At 50.7% G+C, this 26,009-nt stretch overlaps 1 long non-coding RNA gene across 1 annotated transcript; it reads right to left on the bottom strand.

Annotated features, from left to right (window-relative positions):
- Nucleotides 1-284: 284 nt before the first annotated feature.
- Nucleotides 285-13,758, bottom strand: LOC118254134 (uncharacterized). The gene is made up of 9 exons (XR_004780594.2): nucleotides 13,637-13,758; nucleotides 4,934-5,423; nucleotides 4,589-4,655; nucleotides 4,212-4,290; nucleotides 1,278-1,380; nucleotides 1,097-1,149; nucleotides 933-999; nucleotides 614-707; nucleotides 285-437 (listed from the first exon to the last, which is right to left on the bottom strand). It is a non-coding gene; the product is annotated as an uncharacterized LOC118254134 (long non-coding RNA).
- Between the last annotated feature and the right edge of the window lie 12,251 nt (nucleotides 13,759-26,009).

The raw sequence follows: 26,009 nt of genomic DNA on the forward strand, positions 1-26,009 counted from the left end.
CAGCTCCAAACTCCCCCTCCCAACGCAGACACCTACAGTGTACAAGCAGCTCCCAAGCTCCGCCCCCCAGAGGCAGGCCCCAACCCCACCCCCAAGAGGCAGGCTCCTACAGTGTACAAGCAGCTCCCAACACCCCCCGCCCCAGACACAGCCACCAAACACCCCCCAGAGGCACGCCCCAAAGGTGTACAAGCAGCTGCACACCCCCCCCAGACACTGGCCCCAACCCCCCCCCAAGACGCAGGCCCCAAAAGCCTAAACACATGCCAAAAAAGTACTAATGCAGATGCCAAATGCTATAGACAGGCCCAAAAGCACAGGCCCCAGATGCTCAAGGCTGAGACGTAACTTGGCTTTCTGAATTACTGGAAAGCAGCTTTCATTCTCAGCGAGATGTGCGCAGGCTAGACAGGACGGGGCTTCAGGCACCTCTTCACCTGTGGAAACACACTGCAATCAGGCACTGCCATGCCAGACAAGCTTTTTCTGTTAAAACACCCTTCTCAGATGCCCTGCGGCATTCAAGTGACCTGCTTTGCTCCAATTCTAAAGACTAATGTCACAGCCCACGTTGCCTGTGGCACCTGATAAACAGAAGAGAAAGCGACCATACCATTTGGAAGCCATCACTGCACGTGCTGCTCCTTGATGCTCTGTAACCTCTTCTCAAATCCTCAGCCACTTCTGTGAAGAGCCTGCCATAGCACCTGCGAAGCAAGATGGATACCCTTTGCAGTCACCTGGTGCTACTTGGCCATTCTGCTCCAACCCAGCTCATGACCAGCCCACCCTTCTTGTGCTGCTCTTCAGAGTGCAGCTTGGCCCCTCTGAGTCTGTGCGAGACATCTGCGAAAGAAAAAGAAAAGCATAGGCCGCGGCAGCATCCAAAGCCACAGCACAGCTAGGACAGTTACTCTTATCTGCTCCCTTACCTCTACCCCCTCAGCTGCCCTCAAGGCTGATGCTTCCATCTGCTCTCTTAAGCCAGCTACAACACCTCTGAAACAAACAGGATTTTTCCTGTATTTTGTGTAGTTAAGTAACTGCAGTGACAACCGCACCCCTAAAATAACTGCTACATCTGTTCATTGCTCACCTTACCAAAAGCAGCTCTGGTCATGAAGTCCCGTGTTGTACACTGTGTTTCAACTTTAACAAATGAAAACAGTCAGAAGATAATCATTCAGATGCCAACATTAGCACCCATCCCTCAACAACACAAGGGACCCCATCTATAATTTTATCATTTCAAAACAGCAGCCCCCTTGCCTCAGCACCTGGAAAGTAGATCAAGCCAGTCACCGGGTTGCCTACTGAGTGCTTGACAGTTCCAGAAGGAGCTCTTTCCTGTGACCGGTTCCTCCTAAGGTTTACCCTCTACTGGGGAGGGGAAAGAGATAAAAATAAAGAATTCAAAACCCTGTATCTGCAAGCTTTCTAGATTCAACAGACCTCCTCCAGCACACTGTTCAAGCACTATGCAAATAGCTGCTCGCAAGCAGCTCAAGTCTCCACCTCCACATCTGCCAAACACCACAGAGATGACTCTGTGCCAGCTGCCCTTCAGTACGTGCCCAGAGGCAGACCGGATGTCTTTGCCAAAACAGTCCGGACAATGTATTAGTACACCGATGGACTGCCACGTTAGCTACCATCACTAACTGCCAGGCAGGACAGCTCCAGGCCAAACACACACACAGGTACACTACAAACATTACGAACGAAACAGAACACAAGGTGCAAAACAAAATGACTCCCAGAGGGAAGCCCTACGGCAACAGCAAGCCAGAACAGGTGCTCTGCAGCAGACCCAAGGAGTGACTCCAATGTCACGACCTGTGACTGGAAGCAACTGCCAGAACTGGGATGATGGAGGCATAAAAAGCCTGCCTTTAAGACCAGAAGGATGGGGAGTGCAAACCCCTTAAAAAAAATGCTTTGGAAATGAATTCCCAAGTCAGAGCTCCTGATGAAGCCCACATGACTTCCGCAACAGCGATGATGGAAACAGATGAGATCTGAAACACATCTGCGCTTTAAGCTGTGACTGCAAGTCAAGAAGCGCGAAAATGGGCCCGGGCGGCGCCGCGCGAAAATGGGCCCGGGCGGCGCCGCGCGAAAATGGGCCCGGGCGGCGCCGCGCGAAAATGGGCCCGGGCGGCGCCGCGCGAAAATGGGCCCGGGCGGCGCCGCGCGAAAATGGGCCCGGGCGGCGCCGCGCGAAAATGGGCCCGGGCGGCGCCGCGCGAAAATGGGCCCATCCTTCACAAATGAAAAAAGGTGATCCTGCTCACTCTCTAGGTAACACTGCGCTTATGCAGTCAAGGAACCGTACCCCACCATTTCCCAAACACAAGTTAGCCGGCAACCCCTCCTAAACATACCTCTATTTCATCAATTCCAAGCACTTCACATCTAGAAGGCTGCAAGGTCTACAGACTCTACAGCCAGCCAAACCGCAGGCAAAAGCTCCACACCAGAAAGATAACAAAGTGTCCCTCACCCTGAAAATGACTACACCTTACCTGCCTACTGCTGCTTTTTTCAGATACATGCTTGCACAGGGAGCTTTCAGGATCCAGTTCTCCTAAACCCTGCTCCATCACCTTACCACCACAGTTGTAACTTGGATAATATTTGACATACAGGCCAAGACTCACAGTAAGCCCCATCAATCTGTGAAAATCCTAAGGGACCTACAACACACAAAGCAAACACACAAACTAACATTGTCATCCTACCCGTAAACATGCTCTAACAATTACTCACCTGAAGAAGAGCTGCACGCAATAAAGGCACCTACTCCTACTATATAGATTGCTTTCCTCTAACAGATCCTTCCAGCCCTCACCTCTAAAAGAAGTGCGTACTGGTCTCCAGTTGGAAACGCATCAGTCCATAGACTCCAACCCACCTAAAGAACCCTGCAACTGACAGAAGGAAAAACAAAGCACTTACCCCTAAGAGCAGCCCAGGCACAATGAGCTCCCTCATGCCTTGCCTGGGGCTCATATACCATTTGGCCCCGCCCACCACCCAAACCCAATCACCTGGGAAAGGGGAGGGGCAAAAACCAACAAAGTAGACAGGCAGCAGGACAAGCACCAGCTGTGTTTTTCAATTTTTTTTTTCATCTGGTTTTCAGCTCAACACCATGCAGAGAGTGCAGACAAGAGAACTGGGGTGTTTCTAGAAGCAACAATCCCCAGGCTTTTGCTTCAGCTTTCAATATTGAAAGCTTTTCTCCTCTACAACCCCTTTCTCAGGGGCCAGGCAGCATTCAAGTGACCTGCTTTGCTCCTATTCTAAAGACTACCTCAGCCCACCTTGCCTGTGGCACCTGATAAACAGAAGACAAAGCAACCGCAGCAACAAAAGCCACAGCATCCCTAGGACAGTTACTCTCATCTGCTCCTTTACTTCAGCCACTCACCTAGCCCACAAGGCAGATGTTTCCATCTGCTCTCAAGCCACCTAAAGCACCTCTAAAGGCAAACTAGATTTTTACTGTATTTTGTGTAATAAATTCAATGCAGTGACAACCACACCCCAAAAATAACAGCTACCTCTGTTTATCACTTAACTTGCCTGAGGTAGCTCGGGTCGTGACATTCTGTATTGCGCACTGCATTTCAGCTTGAACAAAGGAAAACACAGTCCAAAGATAACCATTCTGCTGCCAGCATTACCACCCACCCCTCAACACCACAAGTTAACTTATATTTAAAAAGTTCAGAAGAGCAGTCTACTTGCCTTTGCACCTAGAAAGTGGATCTGAGCTCAAACGGAGCAGCTAGCAACTGCCATGGACCTGGTGTCCGCCTGCACGGCAATAGGCACGTTACCCTGGCAGCCACCAAATTGTTTCATGTTTTTAATTTTATCATGGACTAGCTACCATCACTAATTGCCAGGCAGGACAGCTCCAGGCCAAACACACATATAAAAAGGCACGATACAAGCATCGTGAACAAAACATGGGAAAAGAATTACTTATACTATAAGAATCACTCACCTGAAGAAGAGCTGCATGCAATAAAGGCATCTACTACTGTATAGATTAATTTACTTTAAATGATCCTACTAGATGTTACCTTAAATAGATGTACTTATCTCTTTCAACTTAGAAATGCATCAACCCATAGACTCTGACCCACCAAAAAAAAAAAAAAAAAACCTGCAACTAACTGAAGGAAAAACAAAGCACTTACCCCCAAAGAGCAGCTCAGGCAGAATGAGCTCTGTGGGTCATATACCATTAGGCCCCACCCAGCAACCTGCCCCAATCACCTGGGAAAGAGGAGGGGCAAAGCACAGGAAGTGATAAAGAGAACAGCAGCTACATTTTTTATTTGGCTTAGCTCAACAGTGTGTGGAGTGTTACTAGAAACAACAATTCCTGTGCTTTTGCTTCAGTTCTGATTATTGAAATGACAATATGACCAGGTAGGTAACTAAAACTGTTTTTGACTGTAATTAGCTGAAACCTTTCTTTACATAGGTAGAAATAATCTAGGAGCGTAACAGATTACAAACCACAAAAATACAATTCAATGTAGTAAAATAACTCACCAGAGAAGTAACGTACCTTAGTAGACTATCTAAAAAGCAAAAGGCTATGCAGATGGGTCCAAAAAAGCCAACCCAATCAAGATCTGAAAAGGGTACAGACATTCTCAAAAGGAGCAGGGAAAAAATAGTGGCACAGTACAAGCCGGAAAGGACACTAAGCAGATTTAAAAGATCTGTAGGACCTCAGGAGGAACCTGTGCAGAGCACATAGGTCTTTGGAAAGTCGGGGGGGGGGGGCAGGTTAGGCAGTAACTAGGAATACTAAGTAGAGAAGAAAATGAGTGTTGTGAGCCTGAAGTGTGTACAAGCATCGTAAAGAGGGCTCCTGAGAGGACGGGGAAACAAAGGGAAAGCTGCTTACCTCTGAGAAGTCGTCCTTGATTTTCATGCCATGGACATTTGTCTCGCATGCTCGGCGCACGAGTTTAGAGGTCCCCGTATGTTGAAGGCTCACCTCTGAGAAGTCCTACATGGCTCCACCTGTGTTACTGATTTTTTTCACCAGCAGGTGGTGGCAGAAAATCCTGAGAATGGCAGACACAGCTTCCCAAACTGTTTTCTCAATAAGGGAAGCAGTGCGAACCACGTGGAAAACCACAAGTGAAAACGGCAGAAAAACGCACCCCACGTCGTCTCAGGGAGGAAATAACTGCCTTGAGCAACGTGCCCTTTCCAGGGTGAACCCTACGTGCCCAAGGCCTTGGGGGGCAGGCAGAAAAGGAACCCAAGACTCTTAGTATGTCTCCTGAGAATTGCAGCTTACAGTTACTCCATGTCTTCCGGTCTCAGAGGATGAGGCAGAGGTATAATTAATTCCTTCTCCATCTCGCTGGAAAGAGCTTTTCTCCTCTCTGTGACAAAGGAGAAAAATGTTATGATCATGGGAGTCATTATACAAAGCCACACTTGGTGAATTCACTATTACAGTTAAGATCGGTTTTAATCAAAAACACCTCGGCCACAATGTTACCACTGCAAACACAGCGCTGCACAAAAATTCAACTCAAGATAAAGGAAAGGGCGAGCTAAAAGGACAAATGACGTGACCGAAGGCATCCACAACAACCACCTGGTAGATGGTTGTCCACAGCCCTCGGATTTCATGGTCATCTTTCCTGACAAACAAATCCTGGAAGAACAGAAAAGATACACGTGTCCGCAAAAACTTTTGGGAAGACTACTGAAAAGAAAAACAAATAGAAACAGCAAGCAGCTAGTACGTCAGTTTTGTTAACAGAGTAACATTAACATACCAGAAATTTCCACGTTTTGTGTAGCCCCAAGGTGGTGCTGGGTACATCCACTGATATTAACAGGGTGGCACAATGTAAGAGATAGTTAATAGACCAGGTACACCTGAGGTGCACAGACTGCATATTCCAGGAGACAAAAAAGGCACAGCTTGGCACCCAGTTTGGATCAGCTCGCGTATGAGTCTGCTGATATGTGAGCATATGCAACAAGCGGAAAAGTCCTTTACTCCACAGACTCAGTTTCATTTATATATATACATACGTATACGTATGTGTATGTATATACCTCTCTCTATATATATATATATAAACAAACAAATGTTTGGAACTCTATAGCCACTTGAGTAACAATCATTAGCCACACCTACGCTTAAAGCCAGGACTACACTTAAGTGATTAAGTAAACATGGAGCCTTATCTGTGAAACGCTTGTGGGAATAAAAATGTTATTTTTGCAGAGTTACATTGTTTAAAGGTAAGGAATGGGGTATTGAGATATGCTTGCAGTGATAAGAAAACTTAGCAGGCGACCTTGTAAAATGCAGACAACCAGACTCCTTAGAACAATTAGGTGAAAATCACGGTGTTAAGTCAGATAACTGAAGAAACATTACCACTTCAAACAGTAAAAAAGTCAAAAGAAATTTGAAATTTAACAGGCCGGCAACTGAAGGCCATGCATTGTCTGTGAAGCATCAGGCAGATTGTGAACCTGGATTACCCACTCAGTGGGGAAACAGGGGAAGGTCCTGTCATCAAAAAGTATATAAACTGTGTTTTGGAACCAGTAGGTGCGCTCCTGCTTGTGGGACGCTCGCCATTGCACTCGCGAATAAATTACTACTTCACTGAGATCCTCACCTGAGCCTAAGTTATTGGCTACGGAGTGTTTCTCACAATTTGGGGGCTCGTCCGGGATCCAGTCACCTACTGTGGAGCCCCACCGCCGCAGCAGCAGGAAGGCATGCCCTGCTGATTTCAGCGGTCCTGTGCATCGACGGTGGCAGTTCTGCGGAGAGCTGACAGAGGGCCCGAGACTGATTAAAGAGGCAGGATCCATGAAGTAGTGGGGAAGGGAAGAAGGTAGGCACTCCGGGTTTAAGAATTGATCCGGTAACTCTGAGCACAGACCAAGGTAATAAATATTAAATATTGCCTTGGGGGTCGGGTGAGACTCTGTGTGACGTGTGATTGAGACGTACTTTTGTACGAAGCAAGTGTGGAGTCCTGATCCGCGGTTCCGTAGCTCTGCGAGGGGCGCAGCCAGAGACGGACGAAGCGTGAGATAAGGGAGAGAAAGGAAGAGTCTCGGGAAATTTGGTGTACGGTAAGCCCTTGCACAGGGAAGTGCTTGGCAGTACACCAGGGAAATTTGGTGTACAGTAATCCTTGCACGGGGAAGTGCTTGGAAGTACACCAGGGAATCTGGTAAACTCATAGGTGTGCGGTACCCCTTGCACGGTGAAGTGCTTGGCAGTACACCCCCATTTTCCAGAATTGGAACGTTAGTGTGTGGTACCCTGCAGGAGGGAAATTTCTGTAGCAGCACACTAACAAGGGCTAGGAAAAATGGGAAATATGAGTTCCAGGGGACAGGGAAATATCCCTGGGGGAGTGCCTACCGAAAGTTCTTCCTGAAGAATGATAAGAAATTGGAAAAATAATCTCAAAATTAGAGGAGATGATAAAAGAAAAAAAAAAAGGTTAAATATTGTGTATTAGTCTGGACAAAAGAACCAATTAAGGAAACAGCAGTATTTTGGCCAAAATACGGGTCTGATGAAAATTCAGGCTTTAAATTTATATGTAAACAATAAGATTCCTTTTTCGGAGAATGAGCCAAGTTACGCTCCCTATAATCCTAATACTGCACCGGTGGCAGCAGCAGTCGCTCCAGGAAGGGAGACAGGGATTGTAATTAACACTGTCCCTAGAGAAGGAGCATACTCTAGGCTCTGGCAAGAATTAGAACAAGGTAGAAGAGATACTGAGAATTTTGCCTTCCCTGATACTAACAGTACTAACACTAACTGTGTATCCTTTTAGGTGAACTTCCCCCTCTCCTTACCGGCAGACAGGTTAGGAGTTTTAAGAAGGAGATGAAGTCTTTAATTGAGGACCCCAACAGGCTAGCTGAACTATTAGACCAGTTCCTAGGACCTAATTTATACTCTTGGGGAGGAATTATGTCTATAAGTATGTTGTTTACAGGGAAAGAAATGGGAATGATCAGGAGGAGAGATGCTATACAAAAATGGGAGAGAGAGCTCATCCTCCAGGACCAGGGGTAATACCGGCAGGGCAGAAATACCCACTTGCCAATCATGGCTGGAATAATAATAATGCGCAACACAGAAATCATATGAGAGACTTGGGGTCAGAATGAGAAAGTACTCGTGGATGAATGCCGAGGACCCAGTATCCCAAGGGCTCCTGAAAGTTCATTTTGTGATTAAAGCCTGGCAAGATATGCAGAAAAAGCTCCAGAAGGCGGGGGGATGTAGTGAACAGTCACTGGGGGGGCCCTCCTGCAGGAGGCCCTGGAGGTGTATGTCAGGAGGGGAGATGAGAAGGAAAAGCAGAGAGCAAAACTAATGGTATTGACAGTGTAGCAGGTAGTGAGGCAGAGGGTTGGAGAAAGAGGAAGAAAATTTTCAAGAGGAGTCAGGGCCAGGATGGAAAGGAGAGGAAGAGAGATGAAGGAATGGCAGGCAAGGAAAGCTCAGGGACAGGCTTTGAAGTGTGGCCAGGCTGGCCACTTCAAATAGGAATAGGAGGAGAGAAGGAAAATGGGAAAGTACAGGCTGGAGAAAGATGAAAAGAAGTGTTAAAAAGGGTTATTGAAGGTGTTAAAGGTGCAGTATGTAATGTTTGACAGAGCTGTTTTTTGAATGAGTTAGGAAAGTTGAATGAGCAGGGAAAGAGGATGTAGGCATTATCTAAGTAACAGTCTAGAAGTTTTGGTATATTTGCTGTGGTGTTTGGTCAGTTTCCCAAGTATCGAGAAGGGGGGGGCCGGGGGGGGGGGCAGCCTGCTCCACCAGGGACTTCTCCACAGGCCGCAGGGGGCTTCGGCTCCCGTGCCTGGAGAGCCTCCACCCCCTCCTTTTGTGCTGACTTTGGTGTCTGCTGGGAGGTTTCTCGCTCCTCGCTCTCCCAGCTGCTGTTGAGCAGCAGGTTTTTGTTTGTTTTCGTGGATGTGCTCTCACAGAGGCACAGACTGTGTTGCTCATGGCTTGGCTCTGGGCAGCGGTGGGCCCCTTTGGGGCCACATGAAATTGTCCCTTATCTGCCACGGGGCGGTTTCTGGATTCTCCTCGTGGGGGCTGCCACTGCAGCCCCCCCGCCCCGAACCTTGCCATCGAACCCAATACACTGGGGCAGCTAGGCCATTACTGGCCTGTAAAGGATCAGGGATTAAATAACTAATGAAACCCTAAAAAGTGATGGAGGTAGAAGGGGCTGGGATAGCAGTGCCACCTTTGGGGGATACCAAGCTGAGACTAGGGGATAAAATGATCACTGGGCAATTATTGTATGTACCCAAGGCAGGGAGTAACTTGTTGGGAAGGGATTTGATGATGAAATTGGGCATTCAAATAGTAAATTGTTAGACTGGAATAACAGTGTTATTAATGGAGTGCTCTCAGGCCCTGAGAGCAAAGATATATTCACCTCTGACTGGAAAGACCCTGAAATGGGGGTGGAAGCAACAATACAGATGGACAGTTTTACCTCACGGGTTTACAGGGCCACCAATTTATTTGGGCAAGTTCTAGAACAGATTTTGGAGCAATTACAACCTCCCGAGGAGGTATTACTGTTACAAATATGTGGATGATCATTTATTGTCAGGACAGGAGAAAACAGTCGTGAAGAAAGCTACTAACAAGCTATTCAACTTTCTGGGAAAGCAGAGCTTGGGAGTATTGAAAAATAAATTACAGTATGTAGAAAGAGAAGTCAGGTATTTAAGGCATCTAATGTCTGAGGGAAAACGGAGAATAAATCCAGGGAGGACTCAGGGAATTGTTGAAAACTAAGAAAGAACTAAAAAGTTTTAAGAGATTTTTTTATGGAATCAGGAACCACGAAGTCTGAGGGAAAATGGATACTCCCTGATGGGAGAGAAATGCTGAATAAAGCACCAATGAGGCAAATATGATGTTTTACATCAAGAGAGTCACTGGGAGGTGCAAGCAATGTGTGATGGTGTGCTAAAAAAAGTATGTCTGTGTAGGAATATACACTTTATTGAAGCAAATATGCAGAGGATGTACCATATGTCAAAAGGTAAATAAAAAGGTCATCCGTAACCCACCTAGAGGGGGACGGGAGCCAGGGATTCCACCTTTCCAAAGTATACAGGTAGACTTTACTGAGTTACCAAAAGCAGGGAGACTTAAGTACTTGTTTGTCCTAATTGACCTAATTGACTGGATGGGTGTAAGCTTTCCCCTCGGTATCTGCCACTGCGAACACGGTGGCTAAGGTATCACTGGAGCAAATAGTCCCTAGATATGGGATAGCTGAAAACATTGATTCAGATCAAGGAAGTCATTTCACTTCACAAGTACTGCAAGGGTTAATGCAGGCCTTAGAGATTGAGTGGGATTTTTACACCCCTTGGCACCCCTCCTCTTCTGGGAAGGTAAAGCGAATGAACCAGACATTAAAGAAGCAATTAACTAAAGTAGTGTTAGAAACCCAACTTGCTTGGGTAAAATGCTTACCTTTAGCACTCCTACAGGTTCAAACAGCACCAAGAAAGGATATAGGAATTTCACCATATGAGATGCTGTTCAGATTACCCTATCTGGGCAGAAGGGATGAGATACCACAGTTCGAAACGAGAGAGTTTTCTTAGGAACTGTATTCTGGGGTTGTCCTCTTCTTTGTCATCTCTGGACCCGTGGGAAATTGGGTCCTGATTTGGACCTGGAAAGGATCAACTCCAGCCTGAATGGGAAGGACACTTCCAAGTATTACTAACCACTGAAACAGCCGTAGGAACTGCAGAAAAAGATTGGACTCACTATACTCGAGTGAAGGCATCTGTCGACCCTAGTACCTGGGAAACTGTTCCTACAGAAGACTTGTTGGAAGCTGAAATCAAAGAGAAAAATCTCATAGTGGACTCTGAGCAGGATAAAAGCTTACATTTGTAAACTAACCTTTTATTTTCACAGGTAACTAATGAGTGTGACTTGTGATTGAGAGAAAGGACAGACCTATAGCAAATTGAAGTGCTCCCAAGGGGGGGTTGTTATAGTAGTAGTGTACATGTTATTCTTTGTATTGATAATTATTTGGAAACCTAAGGTTTAAAAATAATGACAGGGAAAAATCAATTATTAATTTTGTTTCTACTGATTGTAGGCCTCAGAGAAAGCCATGGTCAATTGGCAACTTGGAAAAGGCATGACCAGATAATAGTGAGACGGGATACCCCGTAAAAATATGGGTGAACGTGACAGAAGGTTATGTACCGCAATCTGTCATGTTTGATGCTTGTGAGGTGTTAGCTTGTGGAGATTTAAATGCCCGAGGACAACTGAGCAGAGAGAACAAATAACTCGGAGAGACCCAACAGCCAGATTGAGAATAGCTGTATGGAAACGATCCTCTATTGCCATCAGAGAAAGGGAGAAACTCAAGGAGAAAACAGGAGAGAAAACAGGAGGCCCTCTTTGAAAAGCGGCAGTTCAAACATTTGAGATTGAAACAGGGTATGGGGATGTGAATGCCTGGATAGAATGGGTCAAATATACTGTCCAGAGTCTCAACTATAGCAATTGCTATACTTGTGCCTCGGGATGACCGATTGCCCAGATAGTGCCCTGCCCATTGAGGTGGACCAAGGATTCCCAAGGGATGCGATGTATGATTGCATTGTACCAAGAAAAGACTGCCTGGGGAAATGAGGCCTGTAAGTCTCTCTCTTTGCTGTTCCCTTCCTTGCATGATAGCAATATCATGGCTCCCCCTGCATTCTCTACAGCTATAGGTAACCATACAGCTTGCCTCTCACAGCAGGGTGTGAGTGCTACCCGGCATCTGGGAGAATTTGCCTTGTGCACGAGGACCTTGAATGCTACCAAGGACTTGATGGGAAACTGCTCAAGACTTGAGATCCCCAGGGCAGATCTCTGGTGGTACTGTGGAGGGAAGATCTTACGGTCCACCCTACCATCTAATTGGGGAGGCACTTGTGCACTTGTTCAATTAGCTACACTCTTCACCCTGGCATTTGAAAGAGGAACATCACAAATACCCAGAAGAAGTAAAAGAAGCTTAGGAGTATCATTTGATGATAGAGTGTACATAGATTCTATTGGGGTGCCTAGAGGAGTTCCTGATGAACATAAAGCTAGGAATCAAATTGCTGCAGCGTTTGAGTGGGTAACAATCAATAAGAATGTGGATTGGATTAATTATATTTATTATAATCAGCAGAGATTCATAAATTATACAACGGATGCGATAAGAGGAATCGCTGAACAACTAGATGCCACCAGCAAAATGGCTTGGAAAAACAGAATAGCATTAGATATGATGCTTGTGGAGAAAGGAGGTGTGTGTGTGTGATACTAAGCAACCATTGTTGCACTTTTATACCCAACAATACTACCCCGGATGGCATAGTAACTAGAGCATTGCAAGGGTTTACCATCCTTGCCAGTGAATTGGCAGAAAAATTAGGCATATTTACATCCTTGATCGTAGTAGCAGGAGTTTTGACAGCCGTTGGTTGTTGCATTATCCCCTGTGTAAGAGGACTAGTACAGTGGTTAATTGAAACTGCACTATTGAAACAAATGACCATGAAGCTACCACCTTACTCAGATAAGGTGATGATATTAGAGGAGATGGAAAGCAAAGAAGGTGAAGAAGAGGAAGCTATCTACCAAATTACACCTTAGAGAAAAGTTTTGCAAAAATCAACAATTTATAAAAAAAGAAAAGGGGGGAATTGTGGGAATAAAAGTGTTGTTTTTGCAGAGTTACATTGTTTAAAGGTAAGGAATGGGGTATTGAGATATACTTGCAGTGATAAGAAAACTTAGCAGGCGACCTTGTAAAATGCAGACAACCAGACTCCTTAGAACAATTAGGTGAAAATCACGGTGTTAAGTCAAGTCAGATAACTGAAGAAACATTACCACTTCAAACAGTAAAAAAGTCAAAAGTCAAAAATTTGAAATTTAACAGGCCGGCAACTGAAGGCCATGCATTGTCTGTGAAGCATCAGGCAGATTGTGAACCTGGATTACCCACTCAGTGGGGAAACAGGGGAAGGTCCTGTCATCAAAAAGTATATAAACTGTGTTTTGGAACCAGTAGGTGCGCTCCTGCTTGTGGGACGCCCGCCATTGCACTCGCGAATAAATTACTACTTCACTGAGATCCTCGCCTGAGCCTAAGTTGTTGGCTACAGAATGTTTCTCACATGCTGAAAATGCCCTATAACCACTGGGCATCTTATGCACGGCGTACATAATTTTTGCGCACACGTGCATGTTAATACACAAAGAGGAGGGGCGAGGAGGACAAAGGTTTTAGAGACACGTCAAGACCAGAACAGCCACTGGGAAATCGCTCAGATGTGCGGAGCTCAGCTAAAACTCGCACGGATCCACCGAGGGAAGGAGGCTACCTACTTGTCTGCTTATAATAAGCTCTACAAAGAACATATTACAAAACCAAAAATGAAACCATCGTCCAGCAAAGCAAACGTCTGGAATACAAAGGGCTAAAATTGACAGCTGAGGTTTGATTCTTTAGCAGTGTTAAAGGTCTTCAGATCCTACCTGACTTCTCGCGGATGGTGGCATTGCAGCACAGAAATGAGGGGATCGGGAAGATCGCAACAGGCCAAACGCGGTGCTGAGCTGGTGGGACAGCACTGAGAGTGAGACAAGCTGTCAGCCTTCTGCACGAGCTGAAAAAGAGGAGTGCAGGTGCCCGAGGAAGCTGTTTCTTCTCATATTTCATTTAATACACACCGTCTTTAAATCCAGGGCGTCTTCTTAGGGAACAGATAAAGAGGTAGAGTTAGCAGCTCCAAGGACACTTCAGGATCTTATTTCTTTCTAACAGTTAGCTGCTATCCATAAAACCAAACCAGTTAAAATAGAGTTATATTAAAAATTCTGGATAATAACAAAAGTATGGGAATTTAAAACAAAACAAAACAAAAACACGCACGGAAAAGAGGTTAAATTATCTCATTCATTTCCCAATTCCCCTGCAAACTCTATGCTCAGCTCCTCTTAACTCACTCACCTATCCAAACACAGGGCAGATGCATCAGTTCTCATCATTCTTGGTAAAGAGACGACATTTTCACGCTTGCTCTCAAATATCATCTCTTTCCAGCACACTTTCCTGCAAGCTATGCTAATTCCTCCAGCCTTTTTAATATATGCTGGAAATTTCACTGTTTTATCCTAAAGACCATCTCGGTGGGAGTCGCCAAGCTGCTATCTTTGATTCTGCTGTCTTCACAAATACAAATAAAACAGTACTTCAGCGACGCTCTGTGACAAACTAGGCGACACGTGCATAAGTAAGGAAAGAATTCATAGACAACATCCAGAAAGTATTATTTTGTTAGATATCAGAGTGGTGGGGCAGAATGACAATGCTACATAAGACCGTGCTTACGCTCCTGGGATTGTACACGTTTGCTGGAATACAAAAAAAATAAATAAATAAAATAGGGTCACTGTGTAATGGGTAAAGCCTTGTTTGTTCATTAAATGTTGCTGATAGGGGGGTTTCAACGGTTGACTGCTTATACCCCCAATATCCTGTTGAAGGAAAAAAACAAGTATGGGAACTTCCTGTTAAGTTAACAATTGCAATAGAAACCAGCTCCAAATAAGGGCAAAATGGCATTCCTCCTTGCATGGGAACACACATACCGCAGCAAAGACATGACCCCAACGCAGAGGAAGACGACGATCTTCATCCCCACGACCACCAGAGGACTGATGAAGACCCCCTAGCAACAGGCCGCGCAGTCGTAGAAGACACCAGGATGTGCTACTAAACCCGGAACTACTAGGCTATAAATCAAGACTCTGGCGGGCTTAGGTGTGCGCCGTTGGCGGAGCAGGAGACTCCCCGGCCGCCCAGCGCTGTTTTACTTATCGCTGCTTGCTGAATTGCTCAAATAAATTGAAATTCAATCTACCTTACCCACGATGTGTCGGGAATGATTTCTACCAGAACTAATTTATAACAACTGTGTAGAACAAGTTCACTCACTCCATTATTACTGTGAATGACAAGAATATTTTAGTAAGCGTTCTTTTAAACCCATAGAAATTTTTAGATTTATCTCAATTTGGCTTCACGAAAACTGAAACTTGCTGTGCAAAGATCATTTATAAAAGCTTTAGCAGCTGACCTTTTTAGGCATGGATTTGGGCACCTTTCTGGATAATATTCGGCTCTCTCCCCCTTCCCCCAACAAGAAAAAAAGCTTAAAGACCACAAACTGGGACTTCTGGGAGGTGTGACTCCATTTTTCACCTTACCTAATACACACTGTGTCTTCGCTATGCTAAGCTTTCACCACGACTGCATAACAGAGTCTCACTGATATTGTTTCTGTCTGTGAGTTTGATAGACTTCCCCAAATTGGATGAAACGAGCATTTTCCGTTGTGATTGACATCAAAGCCAATGATGTCTCTTGTCAGCTGTGAAGTCCTGCTGGCACTATCACCAGCTCTCACACAACCCCATCTACCTTTTGGGGTCCGCCCCATCTGTCCTCAGCGGTGGGAAGTTCTTCCAGAAGCAAACAGACTGTTACTCGTTCCTCAGTGGAGCTGAGGCTCTGTAAGGCTTTGCTTTTTTTCTTTCCCTACTCCCCCTTTATTTCCAAGCTTAAACTTACAGCCAGCGGCAGCCTGCGCCTCCCGGCGCGCACGGCCCGGCCCCGGCTCGGGGAAAGACCGGCCGCGCGCCCCGGAGCCCACGTGGCCGCCCGGCACCACAGAACTACAGCTCCCAGCATGCCTCGGGACGGAGCAGTCCATCCAACCCAGAGCGGAGTCGGCCAAGCGCACACAACCGCCCCCCCCGCCGCCGCCACCGCCACCGCCCTCTCTGCGCCCCCCGCCGCTCCGCCCCCCTCTCCCCCAGCCCCCCGAAGCCTCGCGCAGTGCAGACCCCGCCGCACGCCCGGCCCGGTCCAGTCCAGCGCGGCGCCGCCCCCGCCCCGCACAAGGGCTGTTTCCGCAGAAGCCGCCGACCGCGTGGCGACCGCCCGCCCGCCGCCTCGCCCGCTCCCGTCCCGTCCTGGCCCGTCCCGCCCCGGGGCGGCACCGACCACCAACCTCGTTGCGGCACCGCGCCTCGGCGGCCCGGCCCGCCCCGGCCCGCCCCGGCCGCTTCTGCCCTGAGTGCCGGCAAGCCCTGCACGCCACTCCCGCCCTGTGTTCCTCCCAGCCAGTCACGGAGTGTTTCCGCGCTTGGTGAAGCCACAACGTAACTCCACTGCTGCCGTGCGTTCCTCCTGGCGAGTCAAGGACCCCCAGGTGGGGTCCGCCGCGGCCCCCCGAGGGGCCCACAGGGGGTAGCCGGCGGGGGTCCGCCGGATCGCCCGGGGGACCGACGGGGGTCACCAGGGGGTGTCAGCCGGGGCGTCCGGGGCCCACTGGAGGTCACCGGAGGGGATCACCTGGGGCGCCAGGGGGTCCAACGGGGGTCACCGTGGGTGGGCAGCCGGGGCACCCGGGTCACGCCTGGGGTCACTGGGGGGTGTCCACCAGGGCGCCTGGGGGCCCAAAGGGGTCAACGGGGGGGTTCAGCCGGGGTCCCCGGGGGCCCACCGGGGGTCACCGGAGGGTGTCAGCTGGGGCACCGGGGGGCCCCGAATGGGGTAACCGGAGGGGTGTCCACCAGGACACCCGGGGTCCCAAAGGAGGTCACCGGGGAGTTGTCTGCCGGAGCACCCAGGGGCCCGCCGGGGGTCGCCGGGGGGATGTCCACCGGGGCGCCCGTGGGCCCACAGGGTGTCTCCAGGGAGCTGTCCACCGTGGCACCCAGGGGCCCGATGGGGGTCACCGGAGGGGATCATCCGGGGCACCAGGGGGTCCAACGGGGCTCACCGGGGTTGGTTAGCCAGGGCACCCGACCCACCAGGTCGCGGGAGGGGTTGTCCACAGGGGCGCCCAGGGGTCACCCAGGAGTATCCACAGGGTCGCACGTGGACCCAACGAGGGTCACCGGAGGGGATCGCCCAGGGGCCCGCCAGGGCTCACCGGGGGTGTCAGCCGAGGCACCTGGGGGCACAGAACGGGGTCACCGGGGGGTGTTAGCCGGGGCACCCGGGAGCCCAACAGGGGTCACCAGGGGCATTTCCACCGGGGACCCCTGGAGTCCCAAAGGAGGTAACCAGGGACTGTCCACCGGGGCACTAGGGGGCCTGCCGGGGGTCACCAGGGGGGTGTCCACCGGGGCGCCCGGGGTCCCAAAGGGGGTCACCAGGGGGTGTCCACCGGGCACCAGGGGATCCAACGGGGGTCACTGGTGTTGGTCAGCCAGGGCACCAGGGGGCCCGGAACGGGGGTCACCGGGGGTTGTCCACCGGGGCACCCGGGGTCCCAAAGGGGGCCACCAGGGGTTGTCCACCAGGACACCTGGGGGTCCCAAAGGGGGGCACCAGGGGGGTCCCAAAGGGGGTCACCAGGGGGTTGTCCGCCGGAGCACCCGGGTCACGCCAGAGGTAACCGGGGGTTCTCCACCAGGACACCCGCAGTCCCAAAGGGGGTCACCGGGGAGGTTCAGCCGGGGTCCCTGGGGGCCCGCCGGGGGTCACCGGGGGATGTCAGCCGGGGCACCAGGGGGCCTGGAACGGGGTCACCGGGGGTTGTCCACCAGGGCACCCGGGGTCCCAAAGGGGTCAATGGGGGCTGTCTACCGGGTCACCTGGGGGTCCCAAAGGGGGTCACTGGGGGTTGTCCGCTGGTGCACCCGGGGGCCCGATGTGGGTCACCGGAGGGGATCACCGGGGCGCCTGGGGGTCCAACGGGGGATCACTGGTGTTGGTCAGCCGGGGTACCCGGGGGCCCGCCAGGGGTCAGCAGGGGTGTCAGCCAGGGCACCCGGGGTCCCAAAAGGGGTCACCGGGGGTTGTCCACCGGGGCACCAGGGGTCCCAAAGGGGGTCACCGGGGGGTGTCTGCCGGGCCACCAGGGGGGTCCCAAAGGAGGTCAGCAGGGGGTTGTCCGCCGGAGCACCCGGGTCATGCCTGGGGTCACTGGGGGGTGTCCACCGGGGCGTCCGGGGGTCCAGCAGGGGTCACTGGTGTTGGTCAGCCGGGGTCTCCAGGGGCGCGCCGGGGGTCACCGGGGCTGTGCACTGGGGCATCCGGGGGTCACCGAGGGTTGTCCACCGGGGCACCCAGGGTCCCAAAGGGGGCCACCGGGGGTTGTCCACCAGGGCACTCGGGGGTCCACAGGGGTACCTGGGGGGTCCCAAAGGTGGTCACTGGGTGTTGTCTGCCGGAGCACCCGGGGGCCCGTCGGGGGCCCCAACGGGGTCACTGGTGTTGGTCAGCTGGAGTCCCAGGGCACGCGCCGGGTGTCAGCAGGGGTGTCAGCCAGGGCACCCAGGTGCCCGGAACGGGGTCACTGGGTTTGTCCACCGAGGCACCTGGGGCGTCCCAAATTCTGTCACAGGGGTTTGTACACCGGAGCACCCGGGTCAACCCGGGTGTCACCTGGGCTGTGTACCGGGGCGTACGGAGTCCCAAAGAGGTGGTCCCAGATTCTTGTCCAGACAACCACACGGGCTCACGCCCATGTTTAACTAGTGCTTTCAACTGTGCTCCCGGGGTTTCACTAAGGTATACCGGTAGACATCCCAGGCGAACCCTTAAGGAACCCCTGGCACCCCAACTCTGAAAACCGTTGACCAGCTCTTGGCCCACGGGTGCAGCGGCGGACAATCCCCGGTGGCCCCCGTATACCCCAGCGCCCACCTCTCCGCTGACCCCAGACCTCACCAGGGTGCTCCGGAGGACAAACCCCGGTAACAGTATTTGGGACCCCCAGATGACCCAGTGCACACCCCCCGGTGACCTCCGGCGGACAACTTCCTGGTGACCCCCTTTGGGACCCCAAGTGCCCCGGAAGACAACTCCTGGTGACAGTAATTGGGTCCCCCAGATACCCCGGAGGACAACCCCCGGTGACAGTATATGGGACCCCCAGATGCCACAGTGCACAGTCCACGGTGACCTCCGGTGTGACCCAGGTGCTCATGCGGACAACCTCCTAGTGACCCGTTTGGGACCCCCAGGTGGCCCGGTGAACACCACCCGATGACCTGCTTTGAGACCCCCCCATGTGCCCCGGAGGACAACCCTCAGTGACAATATTTGGGACCCCCAGGTGCCCCGGTGGACAACCCCAGGTGCCCCCAGTGCACACCCCCGGTGAACTCCGGCATGAACTGTGTGCTCCGGCGGACAACTTCCTAGTGATCCCCTTTGGGAGCCCCAGGTGCCCCAGTGAACACCACCCGGTGACACACTTTGGGACCACCAGGTGCCCCGGACGAGTATTTGGGACCCCCAGATGCCCCAGTCCACACCCCCCGGTGAACCCTTTGGGACCCCGGCTGACCCAGTGAACACCACCCAATGACCCGCTTTGAGACCCTCCAGGTGCCCCGGAGGACAACCCTCGGTGACAATATTTGGGACCCCCAGGTGCCCCAGTGCACACCCCCCGGTGACACACTTTGGGACCCCCAGGTGCCCTGGAGGACAACCCCCGGTGAACCCTTTCGGACCCCGGCAGACCCGATGAACACCACCGATGACCCCCTTTGGGACCCCCAGGTGCCCCAGAGGACAACCCCCAGTGACAATATTTTGGACCACCAGATGCCCTGGTGGACAACCCCCGGTGACACCCTTTGGGTCCCTGGATGCCCCAGTGCACACCCCCCTGGTGACCTCCAGTGTGACCCAGGTGCTCTGTCAGACAACCTCCTGGTGATGCCCTTTGGGCACCTCAGGTGCCCCGGCAGACAACCCCCTGTGAACCCTTTGGTTCACCCCCGCTAACCCAGTGGACACCACCCGGTGACCCTCTTTCGGACCTCCAGGTGCCCCGGGAGACAATCTGCGGTGAACCCTTTGGGTCCCCGGGTCCCTGGTGGAAAACCGCTGGTGACCTTGTTCCGTACCCCCGTGTGCCCCGGCTGCAATCCCCCACGGTGAACCCTGCATGCCCTAGTGCATACCCCAGTGCATACCCCCCGGTGACCTCCAGTGTGACCTAAGTGCTCCGGCGGACAAATCCCATTGACCCCCTTTGGGACCCCCAGGTGCCCCGGAGGACAACCCCCGGTGACAGTATTTGGGACCCCCAGGTGCCCCAGTGCACACCCCCCAGTGAACCGTTTGGGACCCCGGCTGACCCGGTGAACACCACCCAATGACCTGCTTTGAGACCCCCCAGGTGCCCTGGAGGACAAACCCAGGTGCCCCCAGTGCACAGCCCCTGGTGACCTCCGGTGTGAACTGTGTGCTCCAGCAGACAACTTCCTGGTGACACACTTTGGGACCCCCAGGTGCCCCAGTGCACACCCGCTGTGACACACTTCGGGACCCCCAAGTGCCCCGGAGGACAACCCCCAGTGACAGTATTTGGGACCCCAGATGACCCAGTGCACAACCCCCAGTGACCTCCAGCGTGACCCAGGTGCTCCATCGGACAACCTCTGGGTGACCCCCTTTGGGACCCCCAGGTGCCTCAGTGCACACCCCCCTGTGAACCCTTTGGGATGCCGGCTGACTGGGTGAACACAACCCGGTGACACACTTTGGGACCCCCAGGTGCCCCAGACAACATGCCCCGGTGGTAGCATTTGGGACCCCCAGATGCCCCAGTGCGCAGCCCCTGTGACACAGTTTGGGACCCCCAAGTGCCCCAGATGGCAAGCCCCAGTGACAGTATTTGGGTCCCCCAGGTGCCCCGGTGGCCAACCCCCGGTGAACCCTTAGGGACTCCGGCTGACCCGGTGGACACCACCCAGTGACACACTTTGGGACCCCCAAGTGCCCCGGAGGTCAACCCCTGGTGACAGTATTTGTGACCCCCCAGGCAGACACCAGCTGGTGACACACTTTGGGGCACCACAGGTACCCTGGAGGAGAACCCCCGGTGACAGTATTTGGGATCCCCAGGTGCCCCAGTGCACACCCCCCGGTGAACCCTTTGGGACACTGGCTGACCCGGTGAACACAACCCGGTGACACACTTTGGGACCCCCTGGTGCCCTGGTGGACAACCCCCTGTGGACCCCTTTGAGACCCTGGCTGACCCAGTGAACACCACCCAGTGACACACTTGGGACCCCCCAGGTGCCCCGGTGGACAACCCCCGGTGACATCCTTTGGGTCCCCAGGTGCCCCGGCTCAACATCCCAGATGCCCCAGTTCACACACACCCCCCCCCGGTGACCTCCAGCGTGACCCAGGTGCTCCGGTAGACAACCTCCTGGTGACACCGTTTGGGCACCTGAGGTGCCCTGGCGGACAACCCCCTGTGAACCCTTTGGCACCCCGGCTGACCCGGTGGCCACCCCCCAGTGACCCATTTAGAACCCCCAGATTCCCCAGTGGATAACCCCCAGTGACCCCCTTTGGGTGACCCCCTTTGGGTGCCCCAGGTGCCCTGCAGGACACCCCCTAGTAAACCCATTCCGGGCCCCCATGCACCCAGCTGGACACCCCCCCCAGGCACCCCAGCTGACCCCTCTCCAGTGACCCCCCGGCAGGCCCCCGGGTGCTCCAGCAGACACCCCCCCCCCCCCCCACCCCGTTGGGACCACAGGCACCCCAACTCTCACCCCCAGTGACCCTCTGTGAGTCCATGGGTGCCTTGGTGGACACCCCTCGGGTGTCCCAGTGGACACCCCCGGTGACCCCCAGCACTCTGGCAGACAACCCCACACTGATGCTCTTTGGAACCACCCCCCCCCCCCATGCGCCAATGGACAGCCCCCAGTGACCCCCAGCAGACCCAGAGGTGCCCCTGTGATCAACCCCTGGTTATCCCTGGCAGGCCCCCGAGTGCCCCCCAGCTGACCAACACCAGTGACCCCCGTGCACCCTGGCTGATTCTCTCCAGTGATGGTCCTGGCATGGTCAGGCTTGGGTCACTGTGAATGACTTAAGGAAGCCCCTGAAGTTCTGCAATGATTCTTAACTTGTCTGCTAAAACAAAGGTGTGCTTCTCCTCCATTTCCAGGCTCATATAACCCAGAAAATTACTCATTCTTATCGCAGGATGGTCCTTTTTTTGGAGTCAGTCCAGTAATGACCCTATCAGAATCAGAAATAAGACACTATAAAAATAAGTATCAATTAAAGGAATAGTATTGCTTTATATAATATACTGGCAACTTAGCTGTATCTTCGAATGCACGTAGACATATTAGCAGCATGTAGTTCATTTTTGGCCGTTTTTTCTCTCAAAATAGTTAAAGGCTTATGTCAGAGCTTAAAGTGAGCTAGAGTTTAGGAAACTGTATCTTCAGCAGCTGAGATGATGTTTAGATCCTATAGATGCCACAAAATAAATGATAATATATTCATTGTTTCCTCTGCCCTTCCCTAGACATTTTTAGGTTTCAATTTTCATTTGGTGAGGGCACAGTCTTGGAGACAAAAGACAACAGCTTAGCTGAATAGCTTGATTTTTCAAAAACTGGAAAATTAGAGATCTCAAAAATTTCAATTAATATTATTATTTCCCTCTTCTGGGAAATGAACTCCTATATCTGCTGTGTGATTTCCTGAGACAGCTGTTTTCTGTGCTTTAATACTTCCCCTTCCCCACTCCGGATGTGCTCTGGCACCTCTGAGAGTCTGTCACCTGCTGCTGTTACTGTATAAGGTTTTCAGCAGTATCCTCATGCTTTACCCTGTGCAAAACTACAGAATGTATGACTACCATTGCAGTTTTCTACTTAAAATTATTCACTGGCTTCACTATTTTGCCATTAATCTCTGAATACAGTATTTCATGAATATTCTTTGATCAGGTATGTATAAAAATAAAATTCACAGAAAAATGATATATGAAATATTGTGAATCCTCGAAATTCTAGTTTAAACTAGCTATTACGTATGAACTTGCATGAAACACTGAGAAGCAGCTTCTAAGAAGCAGTCGTTTAGGTCTCATGAACTCAGTCCATGAGTTTGCCATGCATAAGGACAAACTACCTTTCTACACAGGAAATGCTGTGGGTGCACAGGAAGCCCTAGAGGACATTTAGGGCTGTATTTTGGTTCCCAAAGCGTTTTTACCTCAAGTCCAACTGATTTATAGGGGCCCAGCCTCTCACTGTTGCCTCAGATTGCTGCCTCCAGTTCTTCCCAGTTGTTCTCTCAGACAGAGTTTAACTCAGAACAAAAGCTTTCACCTTGTATTTTCCTTTGAAAAATTTATGCTTCCATTCTGCATCTGAAAAAGTCATTAGTAATACTAATGGGCACAGGAAAATGCATTCTTTTTCCCCATGAACCTATGATATTGTTAAACAAGTTCGCTAGGAAAAGTTTCTTTTGCCTTTCAGACATTAGGCATTGGCCAGTGTTCAAGGAAGCACATCTATTCAGATGAACAGGCTTGTGTTCCTGTACTAAGCAGCCAAATTCATCCCTGCAGTAATACCAATTAATATTTATAAGGGATATATGGCAGACATGAATTTACCCCATCAGAAGAGGCAAAACTGGTGTATCATATATTCTGGCAGGACACACTAGTAGGTTAGGTTCTGCAGAAAACAGTTACATGTAGACCTGAGACACAGGTTTTTATTTTTAACATACATTTTAGAAAGTAATTTTGGCAGCCACAGCTCAATTAAGTATAAGTCTCCTCAAAACAAAATTCCCAAAGTACATCCAGCTTCTTTCCTCAACTCGTTTCAGACAATATGGATGGATACATGCCAAAGATATCTTTATGTATGATTTAAGAAAGAAAGCATTGAGCCTGTCCACCTTGCTGCAGACATATTAGACCATGCATCCACCACCAATAACCATAAAGAACCACATGCTGAAGACTGATTCTCTGCCACTAAGGATCTGGGAGAATTTGCCTTGTGCACGAGGACCTTGAATGCTACCAATGACTTGATGGAAAACTGCTCAGGAATTGAGAGCCCCAGGGCAGATCTCTGGTGGTACTGTGGAGGGAAGATCTTACAGTCCACCCTACCATCTAATTGGGGGGGGCACTAGTGCACTTGTTCAATTAGCTATACCCTTCACCCTGGCATTTGCAAAAGAAACATCACAAATACCCAGAAGTAGTAAAAGAAGCCTAGGAGTATCATTCGATGATAGAGTGTACATAGATTTTATTGCAGTGCCTAGAGGAGCTCCCAATGAACATAAAGCAAGGAATCAAATTCCTGCAGCATTTGAGTCACTGTTCTGGTGGGTAACAATCAATAACAATGTGGATTGGATTAATTATATTTACTATAATCAGCAGAGAGTCGTAAATTACACAAGGGATGCGATAAGAGGAATCACCTTAAAGCAAAAAAAAAAAAAAAAAAAAACTTACCCCTAAGAGCAGCCCAGGCAGAATGAGCTCCCTCATGGCTTGCCTGGGGCTCATATACCATTTGGCCCTGCCCAGCACCCAAACCCAATCACCTGGGAAAGGGGAGGGGCAAAAAACAACAAAGACAGAGAGCAGGACAAGCAGCAGCTGTGTTTTTCTTTTTTATTTTTAATCTCATTTTCAGCTCAACACCATGCAGAGTGCAGACAAGAGAACTGGGGTGTTTCTAGAAGCAACAATGCCCAGGCTTTTGCTTCAGCTTTCAATATTGAAAGCTTTTCTCCTCTACAACCCCTTTCTCAGGGGCCAGGCAGCATTCAAGTGACCTGCTTTGCTCCGATTCTGAAGACTATCACAGTCCACCTTGCCTGTGGCACCTGATCAACAGAAGAGAAAGCAACCACAGCAGCAAAAACCACAGCACCCTTAGGACAGTTACTCTCATCCCCTCCTTTACCTCAGCAGCTTACCTACCCCACAGAGCAGATGCTTCCATCTGTTCTCTTTAGCCACTTACAGCACCTCAAAAAGGCAAACTGGAATTTTACTCTATTTGATGTAGTAAAATAACTGCAGTGACAACCGCACCCCAAAAGCGACTACTACATCTCTTCATCGCTCACCAGAGTCACTCCAGAGGCAGCTCGGGTCATGACATCCTGTATTGCACACTGCATTTTCGCCTGAAGAAAAACAGTCAGAAGATAAACACTCAGCTGCCAGCATTAGCACCCATCCCTCAACAACAGAAGTGACTCCATATTTCATTTTATCCTTTTAAAACAGCAGTCCACTTGCCTCTGTACCTGGAAATTAGATCCAAGCTCAAAAGGAGTAGACAGCATCACCCATGCCACCTGGCAACACAAAAGGACAAAGTGACCACTGTGCTTGCAAGCAACCACCTGCCACACCACTCCTCTGGCCCAAACAGCCTCACCTCAGACCCTCAGAGGGAAACACCTGAACATCTTTCCCTTCACTTCCAATAAGAGATGACCTCGCTGACAACACTCTCACCTTCCCTCACTGCTCCATGACATGAGGATTTCCCTGTCCAAGACTGCACTAGGCACCCGCAGAGACAAGAGAAAAGCACACCCTGAGGCACCTCACAGCCACAGCGTACCTGCTGCAATACCTCTCTCTTCCCAGCTCCTTTACTTCAGCTGCTCATTAGCTCTGAGATTCTCACCCAGGCAGCACCACAATCACAGACTTACCCTTCACAGATGAAAAAGGTGACCCTGCTCAGCCCCTTCCTCATACTGCCCTTATGCAGTCAAGGCCCTTGCCATGCATACTGAAGCTTTGTGAATCCTCTCTGGACAGTTACGCAAATGCCTTGATATATCTACAGATTAAGATAGAACCCCAAAAAAAGGAACCGTACCCCACCATTTCCCAAACACAAGTTAGCTGGCAACCCCTCCATTACATGAACTCCAAGCACTTAACATCTAGAAGGCTGCAAGGTCTACAGACTCTACAGCCAGTCAAACCGCAGGCAAAAGCTCCACACCAGAAATATAACAAAGTGTCCCTCACCCTGAAAAAGACTG

This window comes from Cygnus atratus, chromosome 20 (genome assembly GCF_013377495.2).
Source record: "Cygnus atratus isolate AKBS03 ecotype Queensland, Australia chromosome 20, CAtr_DNAZoo_HiC_assembly, whole genome shotgun sequence".
Classification (NCBI taxonomy): domain Eukaryota; kingdom Metazoa; phylum Chordata; class Aves; order Anseriformes; family Anatidae; genus Cygnus; species Cygnus atratus.